Below are 19,217 nucleotides of genomic sequence, written 5' to 3'. Positions count from 1 at the left end.
ACTGTCCTGGTACATCCCAGGATCATGGTTGCATTTTCCTTGCAGAAATGGTTTGTTACCATTTTATGACCAGCTTTTTTTCCTCAGTTTTTTCCTTTATGGTTTCCAAGTAACTGACTATAAAGTGAGAATTCTGTAGCATTTTATTGTTTTTACTAGTCCACTTTGCATGCCTGTTGCTCACGTTACGGTCATTTTGTTCCCCCTGCGTGATGTCTCCTGACTTCATGTTGTCATCAGAGGGATGTCAAGGAGATTGATAAAGACACTAAATAAGTCACTAAGTAAAATCATCTCCAAGACTGATCTTTCAGGAAGTCATTAGTGACTTACTTTTAACCTGATACTATTCCTTTTCAGTATGATGTATGACTATCTAACCTTTATTCGGTTTCTTGTTCATCTCATGTTTCCTCTGCCAATTTCATCATATCCAAGTTAATTCATACTTTTCTACGTAACATCACATCAAAAGCTGCATGGGAGTCTCAGTAGATTCACTGTGCTTCATTTTTCTTGTTTAAAAATGGAGACAGACACTGGAGTAATGTAGCAAGATGTACTGCCTTTGCCATCATGGCCAAAATCATCATCCATCTTGTTTCTAATCGTTATCCCAGCTTAATGGTACAGAGGTCCTGCTGCTTTCCTTCTTGTCTTTTTTGACCATGTGTGCAAACGTTTTTGCTCTATGTTTTATTATCTTCATTAAGACTATTTCAAATTGATTTTAACAATTCTTTTTTTTTTACCTGGTATTTTCTATCTTCTAAGACATAACTTTTTTACTAATCAGACTTTTTGTTCTATTACTTTTTGACACTGCATATTCACAACATCTTGCTTGAGGTAGTTATTTAACTGGTTAGGTTTGAAGCCTATTTCTGCAGGCATTCATTCCCATGCTTCCACTTTTAACCACGATCAAACATTGTCATCCCCTTTTGACCTGAAGCAATTCGGACTTCTTTCACATTCACATCCTGAATTTTCTTCCATAGTTTGATTTATTTCATTCAATTATTCTCTTAATTATTAAAGCTTGTCATTTTAGAACAGTGAGTTTTAGTTACAGACCTACTTTTGTTTATCCTTTGTTTAATTATATTAAATTATTCCATGACCAGTCATGTAAGGTTGTTTTCCTTGACATCCTTGAAGTAACATGTTCATTACTTAGCAAAGTTTCTCTGACTATTAAGTGAAGAACTATGCTACTGTTGATGTGAAGAACACTTGAATGTTACTAATTTTTGGGGTTTGGATAATTAACTTATTTTTCCAAGTGTCACATTTCCCAAATACATTTCCCTTTCTAATCATATTACTGAGTTCCCTAACCATGCCAAAAACCAAACCCTGGAGTTTATAACTCCAATAAAAATTTTCTACTCTCTGTTCTCCGTAGATACTGTCAGATGAGTCAATGCTAGTTTTTACACACTTCTTTCTTTTGTATTTCTAAGGTGAATAGCTTGAATCTTTTTTCACTTCCTTGCTTCCCTACTGACTGATGAAAATTCTTGCCCTTACATCATGACATTGCTTCAATACACCATGGCATGGTAATGTTTAATCATCACAGCTGTGGAATGTTTAGACCCACTAAGGAAAGGTCCAGGGATGACATATTAGAGAGTAAGAATGATGGATACTTGTTTATAGCCCTTCCTGAAATGATCCCAGCGTGCATGCTAAACTTTACAAACCAATTACCAACTATTCTATTGAAGGCATTACATCACTCATCATTGAAATGCAACTACCTCAGGGAGAAGGCAAGGAACTTTTTAATAGTGTACAAAAGTATTTCAACACTTCAGGAGAGAAAATGACTAATATCATAATCAACTGAGCAGAAAAAGAATGTTTAGGTAAGTAGTCATATATAGTTGTTTTAACTGGATGTAGGCCAGAGACCTCGGAAAAACCTACTGCTAATGCAAAAAAATGGAATTGGGGTTTTTAAGTTGCAAATGATCAAGTCCTTTGGTTTACATTTACATCTTAAAACACAACACCTCAATCAGCAGAGTCATAAGGGAGTTTTCTTTTATAACTTGGTTGCCAACACTGCCTCCTTCAGTGGGTAGGAATGATGTCTGATTTCCCCAAGAATGTACAACCATGTGCCTGAGGGCAGATTGGCTCCTTCAGCTATTTTCAGGGCATTTTTGCTTTTTCTTGCCATTTTAAACTGCTAGGTTTTGGAGGTAAATAAGACTTTATTGCATTGGCTTTATTGCAAAGGCTTTATTGCATTGGTTTCTGACAAGCAAACTATCAAGATAAGAGATTCCCTTACTTCCTGCCTGCCCAGATACTGAAGTCTCTATAATGACGGCTAGTTTTGAGTATGCTTTCTTTCTTTGTCTCCGAAGACTTTGAATGGAGAATTTGGAGAGAAAGAGAGAAAACAGGAAAATTATGTGCAGTTACAAGGCAATACCTTCTTGACAGTTATAAAAGATCAGGAGTCCTTTTTAAAAAAGTTAAAAATGATGTGGATTACTCTAATCACCGTGTTAGTCTGTCAGCAGCACTCATGATTGATAGTCTAAAATGTAGCTGTATTCCTTGTATGTTTTAGCTAGAGCCATCAGGAAGATGTAAGGGGTGAATTTAGAATCTCTTACAAATAGCAAAATTGCAATGCAGTCAGTTTCAGTAGGATCATGGCAAGGAATTTAAAAAAGAAATAGCTGTTTTGAATATACATATACATAATACAGAGACTTTTACTGGTTTTAATTACATTATTAAGGGAATGTATATGTCTGCAGGGAGCAGTGTGACACAGGAGAAACACATACTGGCTAGAAGGGCATTTCTCCCAAGGCTGTATAAAACAAAAAAATCCAGGATACATGTTCAGCAAACATGTTCTAAAAGGGATGAAAAATCTTTCCTGTTTCAGAGCTCAGGCAGAACTGACATTTTCATTACATGAATAATGGGTAATTTCTGTATGTGTCAGTCCACTGGAACTGGAGTGAAACTGAACAGCTAAACAGAAGTGACTGAATACATTCAGAAGTTATCCCAGGAGGGACAATTTTTGCTGCATCTCCTTAAGAAGCTCTTTGGCCGCTAAATCTTTCTCTCCTTGTTTGACAGAACATTATAAGATAGCCAGAGATAACACCCTCCTTTTTGGCTTAGAGAACATTCAAGAAGGAAATAAAATAATATGAGCTCAATTTCCAGGATAAAACCAGTTTGACAAATTGCTCAAATTATCTGAAACAATTTTGAGGTCGTACAGGACTGTATAGAGAAGCAACAACACTACAGTCAGTTATTTAAATTAGTCAGTGTTAGAGAAGACTGTAATAAAGACTCATCCTGTCTTATTGTAGGTATTTGAGTAGGTATAAATACATCAGATTAAATCTTTACCTATTTTAAATTCTTATAATTTTATGGACTTCACCAGAGTCATAGCTACTCTAGTGTTCATAAACACAAGACAGAAAAAACTGGGCAGAGCAATTATAATTGTCCATATACATTTCGAATAAATCTGTGTCACTGTGAATCAATCACTGCCATGGAAATCAGTGAAAATCTGTGTAACAAATGCAAGAGATACCATAAGAATAGCTTAGAATAGGAGAGAAAATAAAATTTAAAATATTAAAATACCATTTATGTATTGCTGTTGATACATGTAAGCATACATATAAAAATGGTATTGTATATGCATATATAAAAATGGCATTATATAAAAATGGTATTGTATGTGCATAAATATATGTTACCTGATGATGTGTATATATATTTATTGTGTGTTGGTTTTGTAAAGAAGCTCATAAATGAGTGGTGGATAGAAAGCTGTTGAAGCCAGGAAGAGACTTTGACTTTCTGGAGAATAGATTAGGATGCTAGAGAAGGGAAGAGTAAGAATAAAATGCAACTGAAACTTTTAAAGCAGTGAGTGGTGAAAACTAGGTCGTATAAACTAAAGAAATTGAAACGTTAAGTTAGTTCTCAGGAACTCATAAAACTTAAAGGCGAGAGATATATTTTTTCACAGTATATAATTAAGTAATAGAACTAATTTTCAAAATATGTAAATGAAGTCAACAGTTTGAGGCAATTTATTTAAGGAACAGGCAATAAAAGACACCAACACTTTTGCTTCAAATAAAAAGCAGCTGTCCACAAATGGGCACTTAGAGTAAGATTTATTAAACGGTCAGGTTATTCAAACATTATGCACTTAGTTTTAATTCTGATGGGGTTACTCTACACTGAGTGACTACTGAGAGTCATTAGTAGAAAAAAAGTCATTTTCTGTTGACCTGCTGAAGCAGGTTATGCCAGGAATAGCAGGAGAAGCTCACAAAGCAAAGTGATTCAGTCTGAACTGAGTCATCTTTAAGGAAGAGGCCTAAGAAGAACCAAATATTGTGAGAAGGTTTGAGTTGATTTTTTTTTAATCTTACTATTTCTATTAAAAGGCCTCTAATTATAGAATCAAAGAGGTGGGAAGGGGCATCACATCTGTGGCCCAACCTCCTGCCCAAAGCAGGGCCATCTCTGGGATCAGACAAGGCTTGCTTGGGGCTTTCTCCAGGCAGGTCTTGAAAACCTCCAAAGATGGAGCCTGCACCTGGCAACCTATTCCACTGCTTGACTGTCCTTAGGGTGAGAACGTTTTTCTTTATATTCAGCCTGAACCTCTCTTGTTTCAACTTGTGCCCATTGCTTCTTGTCCTTCCACCACAGAACTGGTCCTCCCAGTTGTTCATCTGAAAACTTGCCTAGGAGTCCATTACAACACAGTGTGCTTGTAAAAAATTTGAGGAAAACACCCACCCTGGAGGAGATTTCATGTACCCTCTGGCTGACGCTGCCAATACTGATTACACAGACACTGATACCGGGTTAAGCAGGCTGTGGTTCTTGCGTTTGTAAGTGTTATGTCTCTCTCCTTTTGTTTGAATGTATTATGAACATTTTGCCAGCATCTTCTTATCCATACTATTTCCTGGACAATTTTAATGCGTTTGTGTCGTCAGTAAAGGAAGGTGTGACTATTAAGAAACTAAACAAAATCTGGATGTAATTATGTTTTGGGTTGCAGTTTTCCCTGTGTGTATTTTAGTATGAAAATCTAATAAAGAGACATTAAAAAGGATTTTCACTTCAAAACAACCTTGAAATGTCTTTTGATGACATTTGATAGTCCATTACAGTCATGCTTCAAAAGTGGGGGATTAGGCAGCTGTCTACCAAACCACTGGATGTTGATGTAGCAACCTTAGTAGGTACTGGATAGAACATGTTATCAGGCACCTTAGAGAAAACATTTTCTTGAGGGTTATATAAATAAAGCATCTGGACAGACTTAGGAAAAAGATACTAATGTTATACAAAATATATGTTGTCTATAGCTGTATATATTGAGGATGATTGATAAGTTTACATTGTAAAACTTCAGATCAAAAGTACTGACATAATGCTGTTAGAATCATCTAGTAATCACTAATGATAGTAGAATAATTTCTGAAATCACACATTGTTCAGTCAAAAAAAGAATAGCCAAATTTGGCCCATAATGAAGGACCTTATCACAGTACAAGATAGTCAAGATAAGATGACCACCAAAACAGTCTAACCTAATGCTAAGGACTATGGATGGCAGTCCACATTTGCTGTGGTTTCCCATAGCAACAAACATCTGCTAGCACTTAATAAATTATGAAGCAATCCTGTATTTCATGGGGTTTGCAGGTTTTCAATAACTTCATATCAGGGCTTTAATTACGTTTCCTATTTTTTTTTTCAGGAAATGTAAAAGGAGAAGATAGAAAAAAACAGGACTGAAAGAAGAAACTAAATATATTGTGGGAAGGAGCCTGAAGATTAGCTTATTTCTGGCTGAGTTAGCTTGATCTACAATCAGAATGTGAGATTTGGGAGAACTTTTTTTTTTCGGCTTGTAAGGCTACATAGTGTAACATTTTCATTGGACTACGGTCAAATTGAGTCTTTGTCCAGGAACAACAACCTCCTTAAGCTGTCCGTTTTTCACATGCACACCTGTTAATATATTTAAAAGGAAATACTAAAAATATGTTACAAATATGTCAGTAAGAATAAATGAGGTGATTTAGAATTGTATTAAAATCTTCAAGGTGCCTGTTTAGTGAGCCATTCTCTAAAGCGTTGCAGATTGACCTCAGCTGGAAAGAGGATATGGCTGAGCAAGTAAAATTGCTGCAACGGATCCTTGTCACTCCTGCTCTCTTTGTGTAATGCATTACAGTCTTGCTTTGGTCTCTTAGCGTGGAGCTAAACTTTGTAAGAAATGTTGGAAAATATTTTGTGATCTGTAGTAAGTTGGGTCAAACATAGTAAAGGCTCTGAAGATCTGTGTCTGTTGCACAGTTGCATGTAAACTTGGAGGACTGAACTCAAAGATCCATTTGGTCCCTTTCAGCACCAAATCTGCAGCTGGGAGCAAAGAGGGAAATAACAGACTGGGGATTTAAAACTGCCAAGTCTGAGAAGTTGAGAAGACACTCACAGGGACAAATTTCCTAGCAAGAGGAAACATTATAAAACAAAAGGCAAGCTCCACCCTGAAACAAGGAAAATGTTATTTGCTTTAGAATGATTGAAGTATTTCTTGTATAAGATAAATTGTTATTTTTTTTCTTGTTGCTGAGTCTATACATATTTTCTTCAACTGTCACCCATATCAGTGGTAAATTGGAACGTGCCAGAAGAGCTGGCGGAAGTTTTATCTCCTGAGGCACCTTTGGTGCCTAGACACAAGGACTGGCAGCACCAGTTTTTTTGAGACTTATTTCTGGAAAGTGTGGGGAGGAGCCTGCCCTCATGAAGCAGGCTGCTGAGCTGATGGCTGGACCCTTCCTAATCAAGGAGAAACTAAAGTCTTTTAAGACCAGCATATCTGTACTGATACAGAAGTAGAATGAATAGCTACAGAAAGGATTAATTGGCAGCATTAATTTAAATACTAGATGACCATAAATGCAAATGTGAATATTAGATATCAAAATTGGCATTTTATTTTTCTTCTAAAGGGAGTACTGCTTTCTAAAGGAAGTAAATTCTCCCTAAATTGTAGACACTCTCTAGTTGTCTACAATACCCTCACTTCACAATAAACAATCTTTTGGAATATCACTTTCAAAACTCTAATAACTTGAACAAATGTTCAGTCAAACAAATATTTTATGAGAGATATCAGTAAGTTCTAGGAGATAAAATTTGGGATGGAAATCAAAACTTGTAAATAGATATATAAACAAGTTCATTATTTAATAGATCCACAGCAATTGCATGTGGAAGAAAAATGTTATAAATCCTTTCTGCCTGTCATAGTCCAGTACATACGTTAAAGAAAGCAAAACTAATCAAACAGTGAAAGGTGGGCTGGTGGGCTGATTAGCTAATGTACTTCTCCCAAATAATATTAATTTTTTCTAAAATATGCTAGATGTTACAGTTAAACCTATCAAATAAAAATTCATATGGCCATGTTTTTTTCATTTACAGCTTAAAATAACAATACTGACCTTGGCACGAGGTAAATTCTTGAGATTAATGACCAGCTTGGGTTAATGATCCTTGGCTCTGCTGCTGACCTTCATATCCTCCCAGCCGGTCATTAATCCTCAGGAAATTTACTGCACCTAGATTGTTATTACTTACATAGCCCATGTACAAACCTCAGGAGCTGCGGCAAATATGTAAGAGAACTCTTACAACAGAAAACAAAGCAAAACCAGCTTCAAAACTTCAAAAAATCAGAAAAGCAAATCATATGACTTTGATCAAAGTGTTAGTAACAGCCTTCATTGTGCGCTGTTTTCTCTGTATGAGTCTTGGAGCAACTGTTGAAGAATGTCACAGAATATGAAAAATGTAGCGTTTGGCATTGACTATCTGGTTCAGGCATTTCTGAAACAGCTATCGACTTTGAATTTAAATGCCAAATACAACATTTTGCCTTGATGTAATTCTTCAAAGTACCATTCATTCTCCTTTCAATGGAAATGGTGCAAATCAGAACAATACTTTTATAAAGGTATAAAATGAGTGGAGAGGTTTTTGCTCATCAATTATTTTTCCCTACCCACCTGTCACATAGTTAACTCTTGCACTTAGGTCCAGCTTGTAGGTGGAGAAATTATGAGGCAGAGAGAAGATGTAATTTGCCTAACCCTACAAATAGCCACGTCTGGAGTTATAATTAGAAGATGAGATCTTTCTAGCTAATGCTGATGTTAGCGTTCATTCCTGAAGACCCTTTTTCCTTCTTTGTCTGTGCTAAGGATGTGATGTTTATACACCTGATGACAGTGTATAAACCAGGGTTGCCTTTCCTAGTCTGAGAACTTTATCAGAGTTCCAGGTATAGAAACAAATAGGAAGAAAAGTAGGTGATATGATACTCATTTCCACAGTTGTTTGAACTGGCAGTTCTGGAAAAATAAAGACACAAATAACATGAAAACCATGATCGAAATCAAAACCATAAATACTTCATGGTGTTAAAGATTGTTCTGTTAATTTTGGATTGAGCTAAACTTCCTTTTCCCTCCAAAAATGAACAAACAACAAACCAGGATTTTGAGTAGAAAGACATTCTTGATTACTTTAGCCATGTAAGACAATGTCTGTAGAATTTATTTAAGCAAAGACACTTTTCTTTACAAATTAATGGCTTTAAAGTCCAAGCAGGCTAATTATTATGGTGTGGACCACCCTCCTGTGGGACAGAAACCATATAACCTCAAACAGGGTATGTGGAACATCCTTTATAAAAACATGCACTGGATGTGCAGACGGCTGCCTGCCCTGCAGGTGGGGTGCAAGAGTGGAGCACGCCTTTCCTCGGGTGAAACAGGCGCCGGCAGGGTACAAAGTGCGTGAGTTTACCCTTCCCTCTGAAGTGGCCTGGCCGGGTCTCACACACGAGCCGAGGGCCCTGACAGGGTGGCGTGGGCAGGGCTGCAGCACTCTTCACCCAGAAATGCTGGGATGCTCATTAGAATAAGGAAAAAGCCCCCAACCCCTCAAAAAAAACCTCATTACTGGCATGTTTGTAAATGGTTTTGCTAAGGAGACAAGATCTTAATTTAAAATCGTATCGCATATCCTCCATCCTCTTCCATCCTTTGTGACTTTCTCTTTTCAGTTTTCTACCAATCTAGGCCCTCATTGCCTACCAGCAGTGTTCTGGCTAAGGAATATTGGATGAGAAACCGTGGAATTGCTGTGTTTTAACCAGCTAGGAAGAACACCGGTGAAAGATGTAAAGCTCTTTTTTTCACATAAACAATTGATCATAGTGTCTTCCCAGCATTCCCATGGCTGCCAGTCTGAGAGGCGAAAAACCCCAGGAACAGAAATAAAACAGCTACTAAATGTTTTATTTCCAGTGCAATTCCTGGCTCTGTGCAGATGAGGATGGAGCAAGCGAAGGAGTGGTTTTCCCAAGAGAAGAAAAAGCATCAAAATGCAGTTACTTTATAAGGACTGTTGTTATGGAAAAAGCACTTTTTAATGAGAAGGCGAAGAGTCATCTTTCTTCAGACGCTATATATAACTTTATACACCCTTGCTTTGAACTATTTGCATGCACCATAAGCTGCATCCAAAAATCCATGAAACTTTAAGAAGTTAACATTTTATTGAAAGTTTCCCTACTACATTTTTATAATAAAAAAGTACAAACAATTTGACTTTTCTCTATGTCTAAGAGGATTTTAATGAGATAAAACGAGAAGTTCAGAAGTTAGCAAAAAGTCTGGTTTTAGTGCAAACATAGTATCTTGTAATGGAGGGAAAGAAGGAAGAGAAAAGGTCAGGAACTGACAGGGTTTATCTTTTTATCTTTTGAAGCCCTGTGGTCTGATAAGGTAAAGACGGAATTCTTCAGTCAGCAGCAAGATGTTCAGAAAAACAGCTGAATTCATCTAAAGACTTGTTTTCTGGGGACAGTGGCGGATGCTGGAGGTGGCAGTTGGTTGCCATTACAAGGGACAAGAGGATGAAGATTTCCAGGGGTCAGTCAACACTGCGGGGAAAAGAAGAAGTGTGAGTGGAGGAATGATGAAGGAATAGGCACTCTCCATCTCAAATAGCCTGCAACACCTTTTTAATATACCAAGCAGCTTGATGTACCTCTTGGATTGCCAGCTCAAATGCAGATTTTTGCTTATTTTCATGGAGACTGAAATAACTCAATAAGAAAATGTGAAAGTAACAGAACTTCATTGTTTTGGCCAATATATAACATGAACTGAAATGATTTTTCTCTTCGTATCTCTTTTGACTTTGTGACATTTCACTAACATGAAGTTTATCTAAATATTATTTTTTCAAATATTTTTCTAATGTCACACTGACATTGGAATATGAGTGATATTTTTAGAAATATCAGTAATACGGGTAATAAACATTAATGATTTAACTAAAAGTAAAAAATTATGCATGGCTTGTCACCCTTTCAGCCCTTTTCCAGCTCAGACTCAATACCCCATACCAGAAGCAAACATCCACAAATATTTAATTATTGATTAACAGCAGATAGCTTGAAAAGACTTCTGGAGATGGAGACCTATGTAGACAAACAGACAATGAAATATACAGTTTAATTATGTCAACAGGGATTTCTTGCTTTACTCCTTACAGACAAGGAATATATTAATGAAGAACTCAGGTTACTAAGCATATACGACATACATATATTTAGTACTGACAGAATTAGCTTGGTGCCAACTGAGATTTTCCAAAGTCACTGCAAATCCTTGCTTAAAGGATTTTTATGCACAGTTATGTATTAAAGGCAGCAGTTTTATGATTTTCATTAAAAAACACATTGAAGGAAGAAGATGCAGAAGACAGAATAACTGTCCTTTTAATAGATTAACAAGGGGATTGAATTAAAATTACCTAGATTAATTTAAATTTTATATTCCTTAACATTTTAATGCCTCACTTTACAACTGTAATTTTATTTTAGTGTAGTTAAAATGCATAAAGTGCATGTAAAGGAAGGAGAAGAAGATGCACTAAATCAGTATACTCTAGAATCACCAGTAACCTCCATAAAAGTAATGGATATGTCTGCAGTAAAAGCAATTTGTCAGGAGATCTTCATGTTGGTGTTTTTCTTCATTGTTAATTGTAATGTTTAACAGGTTCTGACAGCCTGCTCCAACCAGTACAAATAAGTTTCATATAATCCCTATTATCATTTAACATGTTTTGCTGTGAGGAATTCACAGAAAGAAAAAGTATGATAAGAAACAAGATTCAAAGGAATAAAAGAGAATCTCACCTGAAGTTCATGTGTTAAGGCTGCATCTACATGGTGCTTATTCTGGTGCTGTAGAGGGGTTTTAAAATTAACTGCTTGCTTCTGTTTTAGCATACATTGATCCAACCTATGGAGCAGTTTCGGTGTGTGTGAATGGGCATTGCTTTAGAGGAAACCAAACTGGAAGCTCCTCATTAGCTGCATGCCAGGCCTTGATGGGGATACTGTGAGTCAGGGTGTAGGCTGCATCCCTCTGGGACATCCTCCAGGATCCTTGCTCCCTGCCACTCACATCCACCACTGTCCTGTGCCAGTGCTCCCTGTAGATGTGCAGCTTTTTATATGTTTTGTACCCTTCACCTGAAAAACTGATGGAGTGGGAGGGGAATGCTGGACGGCTTGAGGATTATTGAGGAGTTGGGACCTTTGGCTCATATCTCCAGTCCCGCTGGAGATGTGGGCTGCAGGAGAGCTTTCTGCATGGCCGCTGTGTACATCAAAGACAGCCCATCTCTGTCACCCAGGGCCGATGCCGAGATCCCTCCTGGGGGGCTGAGCCCATACAGCCTCCGTAGACATCTCTACACAGATGCTGCTTGGGGGTCTTCCCCTCACTCTGAACACGGTGGGAGATGGCCAGGGGAACGGTGCCACATCCAGCAGGAGCGTAGTGCAAATCCTATCTCTGTCACCACTCACATGAGAGCAGGATCAGGCTGAAGGCTTTCTGAGTATTCAGCAGTTACTGGCTGAGGAGGAGTAGCCAGTCATGGTAACTCTTCTCCCCCTCCTCTGCATTCCCACCAGCACGAGTTACATGGCTGCCCGCCTTCGGTGCCATCCACAGCAGGGGTGCAGGCCTGCCCCCGCATGTCCTCTGCCCTGGAAAGCCAGCATGCCACAGAACTCGCCCCTTGGCTTTGGGGGATTGGAGGTCTGCAGGAACTCAGCCTCCAGCCCACAGGGTTGCTTCCTATCCCACTTTCAGCAGCTGCCCCACAGATAGGATTTGCCAGGGGAGATCTTCTGAGAGAGCGGGGTGGGTAGAGAAGAGCTGCTGCGTTCACTGGCAGGCCGTTGCTGCCTGTGGAGCACTGAGTCTGGCTATGCTGTCCCCTCCACTGCAGTGGTGGGGTGAGCGTGCTGTTAGGTGCAGGTAGCTGCATGTGGGAAGGCAGCCCATGGTGTTCGGTGCCGTCCGTGTAGCACGTAACACCCTACCTCAGTCTGGATGGCACAGCTACCTGGTGAGGTGCTCCTGGCCTTGCTTGAAGGCACTGTCAACTCCCTGGATCAAATTCCTCTCTCTGGATGCAGACAAGAGCAGATGCCTGGACAACAGCATAAGAATAGGGCAGCTGTGTAGGGATATTCCTAATACACTGCCTTGTCTTCCAGTGCATAGAAGGGATGGAAGGAAGTGTTTTATTTTCTGACCAGCTCCTCTTGCCTAAAATTACCTGCCAAAGGCTTGAGCAGCATCCATCCAGAACAGGTTCTCTAGCCTTCCCCTCTTGATGGTGGGAGAGCAGGTCCATCCTTGGCACAGGGAAGTACAGCTTTGGGTGCTCTCTAGATGACCACCTGCAAATTTGGGTGCACAGGAGCCATGTAGGGTGGAAGGAGTAGTAAGAGATGGTTACACATACTGCTGAGCAGATTCAAAGCTACGTGGAGCACTTGACACCGATGAGTCTGGGACAGGCCTGTAGAGTTAGGGCCTGTACAGGGGTATTCTCTGACCTGTTTTCTGGTGAGGAAATAGAAAAGATGCTTAAATCTTCCATTACAACCACTTCCATCTACCTGAGGGGATTAGGTAGCCCATCCCTCACTCCAAGGCAGGATCAGCAGCACTGTGGTCATTCCTGACCCGTGATGCAGGCTCCATAGTTTGCTAGGCAATCTACAACACTTCTGCATTTTCCTTGAAATTAGAAAGGGCTTTACAAAATGTCTATCCTAAACAGTTTTCATTTTAGTTCAAGCCTGTGATTCCTTGTTGTTTCCACCAAAGACACAGAGAAAAAAGATTATTCCTTGCAGTAACCTGCAGTGAAAGATTGTTATCATGCTGTCACTGAGGGTACCCATCTTTGAGCTGTCTGCTCAGCGTGTGTATGTGTAGTGTGTCTTTTAAGGCATAATCTCTCGAAAAGCATTCCACTTGAGAAGTATGTGTAGAAATCTACAGCAAGGGCTGTACAAAAGTTCTGTCCCAAATGAAACTATTATTTAGTGCTTAATTGTTTGCTACCAATTTGAATAGATACTGCACTTAAATATGGTCACACCCGATTCACAACACATGTGCCAGAACAAGAGGAAAACAATTAGTCCTTCTGTTCTATTCAGATCACATTTACTGTGGAGAAAAAGTTTCTTTCTTCATGCAGGAAGATTTTTAAAAGGGTTTCTTTTTCTCTCTAGCTGTGCCAACATTCCTTTCACATTAGAAAACTTGAACAGATTTAAGCCCTCATTCAAAGCACGGTTTGTAGTACAAACATTCTACAGTTGTCAACACACAATGCACAAACACACGGGGGCAAAAATAGACTGAACAGAGCGGCCGCTAAACTGTATTGCTAAACTGCTTGTGGGAGGGGGCAATGAAACTATTTTTATGAACAGCCAGCCAAGCTCTTCGAAGTCTCAGAAAGTCTATATTTGGAGTAATTATTTGACTAGGTTACATCTTGGCTAATTACAGCACTCATGTTAAATAATGAAATTATTCAGCCATTTCCCTTTGTGTGAGAAATGGCCCCAGATGGTCACCCTCATCCATTTCATGCCAGTGTAGTGCAGCAGCACTACTTATTAAGAGCATATGGGGAAATATTTTAAGTGCAGTGTAACTAGCTTTATACTGCAGTTCATTTTAAAGAAATAAACAAACTGCAGTAATTCCTCACATTTTTTATTCCACAAATGTTCTATAAAATTCTTGTTATATCCGGGCTCTTACAACATAATTTTAGAAGTTGGCAAATTAAATAAGTGCTATAAATGCAAATCACTATTCTATGTGATTCACAATGTAAAAAGTGGTAAAAATAGTGTTATCAATAGGATTTAAGATATATACTCAATAATAAAAAAGTTCAGTCTCTGAACTTTTTTATTAAAATACACTTTACCTTAGCAGACTTTTGCTTCATCTGCTTGGATTACTCAGGTTAGCTTTATAACACAATCAAGGAGACAAGAATTATTATTGAAATTCCACCTGTCTCCAGTGGTATGTAACCCAAAATGATGCCAAGTCTAGCATGATGTCAAAATGAATTCACTCACACAAGAGCAGAATTAACCTAACTGTAAGCATTTGATATTATCCAGGCACTTAGAAAAGGGAGAAAAGCTAAACTGGGCTGAATTTAGATTAGGGAAAATATTATGCAAAAAGAAGCTGCTAAGATTTCTGCTGAATATTCACCTCTGAAAATTATTTCATTAGCCTTCTTAGTGCATAGGTGCACTCACACTGTTATGCAAAGGGATGACAGCAGTATATACACAAGGCTATCCTGTTGCATCTTGATTGAACAATACAATAAACTTGAAGTGCTTATGCACATGGTTAGAGAATATTCGTGGAACATCTTCTGGAAGCCTTACCTTCAAAGATGACAGAATCAGGTAGATGTATTGCAATATCAGTCCCAGGCTGGTTTTCTAAGAGAACAAAAAAACCTCTTTTCTTTACTTGTTTGCAGGTGGCCATGCATATTAGTTTTTAACCTCTTCGAGCTTTTGTGTAGGCTGCTTTTGCATAACGTGCCTGAAATAGGAACCTTTTGGAACAGGGGCCTGATTAGATTTTTCAAGATTCCTTACATTTGTCCTTAAAAAAAAAGAGCAGGTTATCTACATATAAAATGGCAGAGAGCAGAAACTGAAATTAGTGGGGTTTTTTTAAGAAACATTTGGAATTCATTGTCTTTAGAAGTATTATTTCCTGTAAGTGGAAGTCTATCTTCAAGAGGTGGCCCATGAAGTCATCTACGGATTCAGGACGCTGGGCCCTTCTTCTAAATGTCGACATCTTCTTCTTCTTCTTACAGTTGCTGCTCAGCAGTGTTGGCTGGTAGTTCCCTCCAGTCCCCTTCAGAAAGGAGCTCAGGCTCTGCAGACTGAGCAAGGCATCCCCTAAAGTCCCTGGGGAGGTGAAACCAGCCTCCCCTGGGAAAATATCACACTGTGTGGGTGAGGGGATACTGAAGGAACTAACTACAAGGGAAATGCAGGTGTAGCTGTGCAAAATTGTTCTCTGTGTGTGTGTGTGTGACAGATCTTGTGGAGAAAAAGTCAAGAGCAGAGGTGGAAATACATCAGGATGAATTTGAAGGGAGTTATGAGGTACAGTAGAAAACTTGAACAGATTTTGAAAAGGACACAGCCTTTCTTTTACCTAATGGGAATCACTTGGTGATTGAGGGAACAGTAAGGATGTTAACCATTAGCACATGTGCCTACTGTACACTGTTTTTGTGGCAATGGTTCCTCATATTAGTGGAGAAATAGGTAACTAGCTCATGGAAAGGCTGGAAATAACATGATGTACACAAGTCTTTTGCAAGGCACAAAAGATTGTCACCACTGATTGATTTAATGGATGATTTCTGTAGTCTATTGTTTTGCATTCAATTACTGAATCATCCCTTTTAGTGTCCATGAGGTTTATTAAGGTCAGAGCTTCTTTCTGGTGTCATATTGCAATTAAATTGCTTAATGTAATAGTTAACATGCAGCTCATGGATAGAAATTTTTCCCCTGAAAGATATTTAGGTGAGGATACTCAATTTAAACTTGAACAGATTTATCAAGAGGATAGAGGACAAAAAAAAAAAGGGGAAAAACAAATAGGAAAAGCTCCAGTATTCCCTTGCAGATAAATCTTTAATGGCTCAATGTATCTGATGGCTGTAGTAGCATTTTGCTAAACAACATTTAGAGTTTCTTTAGCGCATAGTTTGGCTGGACACTGTTGTTCCTTGAGAAAGTAAAATTCATATACCTAAATATTGGAAACATATTGTAATTAAAATTAGTGCTTTATTAATTGGTGGTTTATGGGCTGTGTGATACCCCACTCCAGCAAAATTGGGAATAGTACTAACAGCCATACCTGATGAACTGAAACAGAACCTAGTAATTCAATGTAAGTACAACCTGTTACAAAGTGCAGAAAGCATATGTATGGGTCAGAGTAAAAGCATGGATATAGATGGTGTTCTGAATTGAAGCTCAAAGAATCTTTATTTCTAAAACTACAAGTAGTCTGAAATCCACATAATTTCCTTTGCCATGTTGTACATGAGATCATCTTTTAAAAGTTCTTAAGAAAGCACTGATGAAGCCTGTTCAGAAGGACCTGTCTTTTAAGATTGAGCATTCCTAACACAATGCCATTACACAGGCAGTAGAAGGTGCTCTTGTAACAGCAAACAATGTTCCTTGATTTGACCAGTTAGAGCTCAGAATCATCCTGCCCCTCATGTAGCCCAGAATCGTCTATTTCAAAAGCCATGGAGCCAAATGATTGCACAACCTAATTGTTTTTAATCAAGCAACGACAGTTTTAGTTACATTGAAGTGTATAGAGAGCGCTACACTTATCAAAGCTTCAGCTGATCTCGGGTAGCTTCAGACAAAGATTTCTAAATTGTAGAAATACATCCTATTGTTTCTAGGATTGCATGTGGTTTTGTGTATGACGAATGGTGTGAGGGATTTGACTGGGAATAAGGGAATAAAGGTCAGTATCATACATGTACTTCATGCCATACTAATATTGGCACAGCCTCTATGGTCTCAGTACCTTAGAGGCAAGTTTTGTAGGGTTTCCTCACTATTGCTTGAGATAACAAGTTATTGGATAATAGTTTTCCTAAAGTGTATTCCAGGTCTTAACCTCACCTAGATCTTTCCATAGGACTTAACCACTAGCCCAGCCCTTCTCCTTAAACACTACCCCATGGCCTGATAAGATCTGCCTCTAAAACACAATGACTACTGGGTTTTCCACCTTGCCTTGACTCTCCCAAAAGTACAAACCTCCCATAAATTCTTCAACAGAACACCTTCATGATATGGAGACTTACCTTGTTGCTTTTGCTCACTTTCTCAAGTCCTCTGCCTCCAGTAGCTGGCTTGTCCCACACTCCGGCAAGTTCTGACAACTCTGATGGTGCAGAATATTTATCTTAAATAGAGTAGAAAAGCTAATTTCTACTATGCATGGTTTTTCTATGTATCCATTAGGATAGATCCGTATGAAGTAATTTTTACTGTTTCACAGTGTCAGCTGTTTGGAAATCCATGCCTGCAGTCTCCAAGAACAGGAGCTTTGTTTTTTCAGTTAAAGGTGATGGAGAAGAACTCAACCATTTTTCAGTTGTTTTGACACTCTATCTGGTAGCTGAGAGCATGTTTGTATCTGAGCATTGCTGCAGTTCTACAAGAGAGCTGATGCTTTCCAAGCCCTTTCATGTCCCTAGGTAAAATAAATTGTGAAATTGTGGAAAAGAGCTTGCGACTGAACAGTTGTTGAACATTTTTGGTTCCAATGGTTGGGACGTGGATCTCAGCACTTGAAGAATGAGGTTCATGGAAGAGAAACAGATAAGTAACACATGTTAAGTTAGCTGGAACATTTGAAAAAAATGTTAAAATTTTCTTTAGACATAAATGGATGAATTTCAATTCATGCCTCCAAGATGTAAAACAACTTACAGCTGTTAGTTTCTGGAGGATGACGCCTCCACTATTTTAATTCTGACTGTGCACTGGAAATGCCTGTGTATTTTCACTTGCATCTTAGTATAAGTATACCAATACTACTATCATTATTCTCTAAATAAGCCCCTTTTATGGATTTTTATAGTTCATGATGCTTCCCTGTGTGAAGAAAGTATGGTGCCTTTTTTTCAGGCTTCATTCTGCCAGAAGGTTTTAGTGTCATTTTGATACATATGAAACTCAAGCTAAAATGAAAACTCATCCTAATTATGTAACAGTAAGAAAATACTGGTAAATGCAATTTTATGGGCTTAGTAGATAGTGAAAGAATCCTAATTATTAGGTCTAAGGTGTATCAGTTTGGGTGATTACATTTCTATTTGCCTACCTAGATAAATGCAGCCTTTTCAGGGATGTTCATGCATCCGTAATGAGGCAGAGCGGCAGGGGGTCAGTAAGAGTGAAAACCTGACTGATTTATGGTGAGTGCAGATTGCCTGTGAAAATTTTGTCAGCTACATTTCACTTTCAGCCAAGGTGCTTATTTGCGTTCAGTTAATTAGGAACAGTTTAGTTAAAAGATTATTTACACAAATTTTTACCTAATACCAGTATCTTCCTGCAGAATAAGGCTAGCCTTTGCCATTTAAATGCATTAAAAAAGGTAGAATAACCTACCTACGGTGTTTTAACAATCTTGAACGAAGTCTCTTAATTCTCTTGTAATATGAGTAAGTGCTAGTGAGATTACATTAACAAGGTGATCCTATATTTGGTTGCTATCTTGTTCTGTTGTAAATTAAGACATTTAAATGCTGTAAACTTAAAAATGGTCCACCAAAGAGAGTCATCCAATTAGTAGCTCAGATGTGTCAAAGCAGTTTGGAAAAAACCCTGAATGAGGAGACGGACAATAGGTAAATTTTATCATGTTGTACTGAATGAAATCCCAGATTCTCTGAGCCAGCTGAAGCAGTGTTGTACCAGGTATTTACATCGTATATACTGCAGTGCTGAATCTGGGCTGGCAATCTGTGATAGACCTTTAGGCTCTTACCCCAGGCTGCATGTGACTGCCACTGCCTGTATTTCCACTTAGTTACCCTGCTTGCTTTTGTTTTTGTCTCTTACTGAATATGAGTGAAGTAATACAGCTTTCTTTTCT

Source organism: Athene noctua, chromosome 1, assembly GCF_965140245.1.
Source record: "Athene noctua chromosome 1, bAthNoc1.hap1.1, whole genome shotgun sequence".
Lineage (NCBI taxonomy): Eukaryota > Metazoa > Chordata > Aves > Strigiformes > Strigidae > Athene > Athene noctua.
This window is presented reverse-complemented; position numbering follows the sequence as displayed.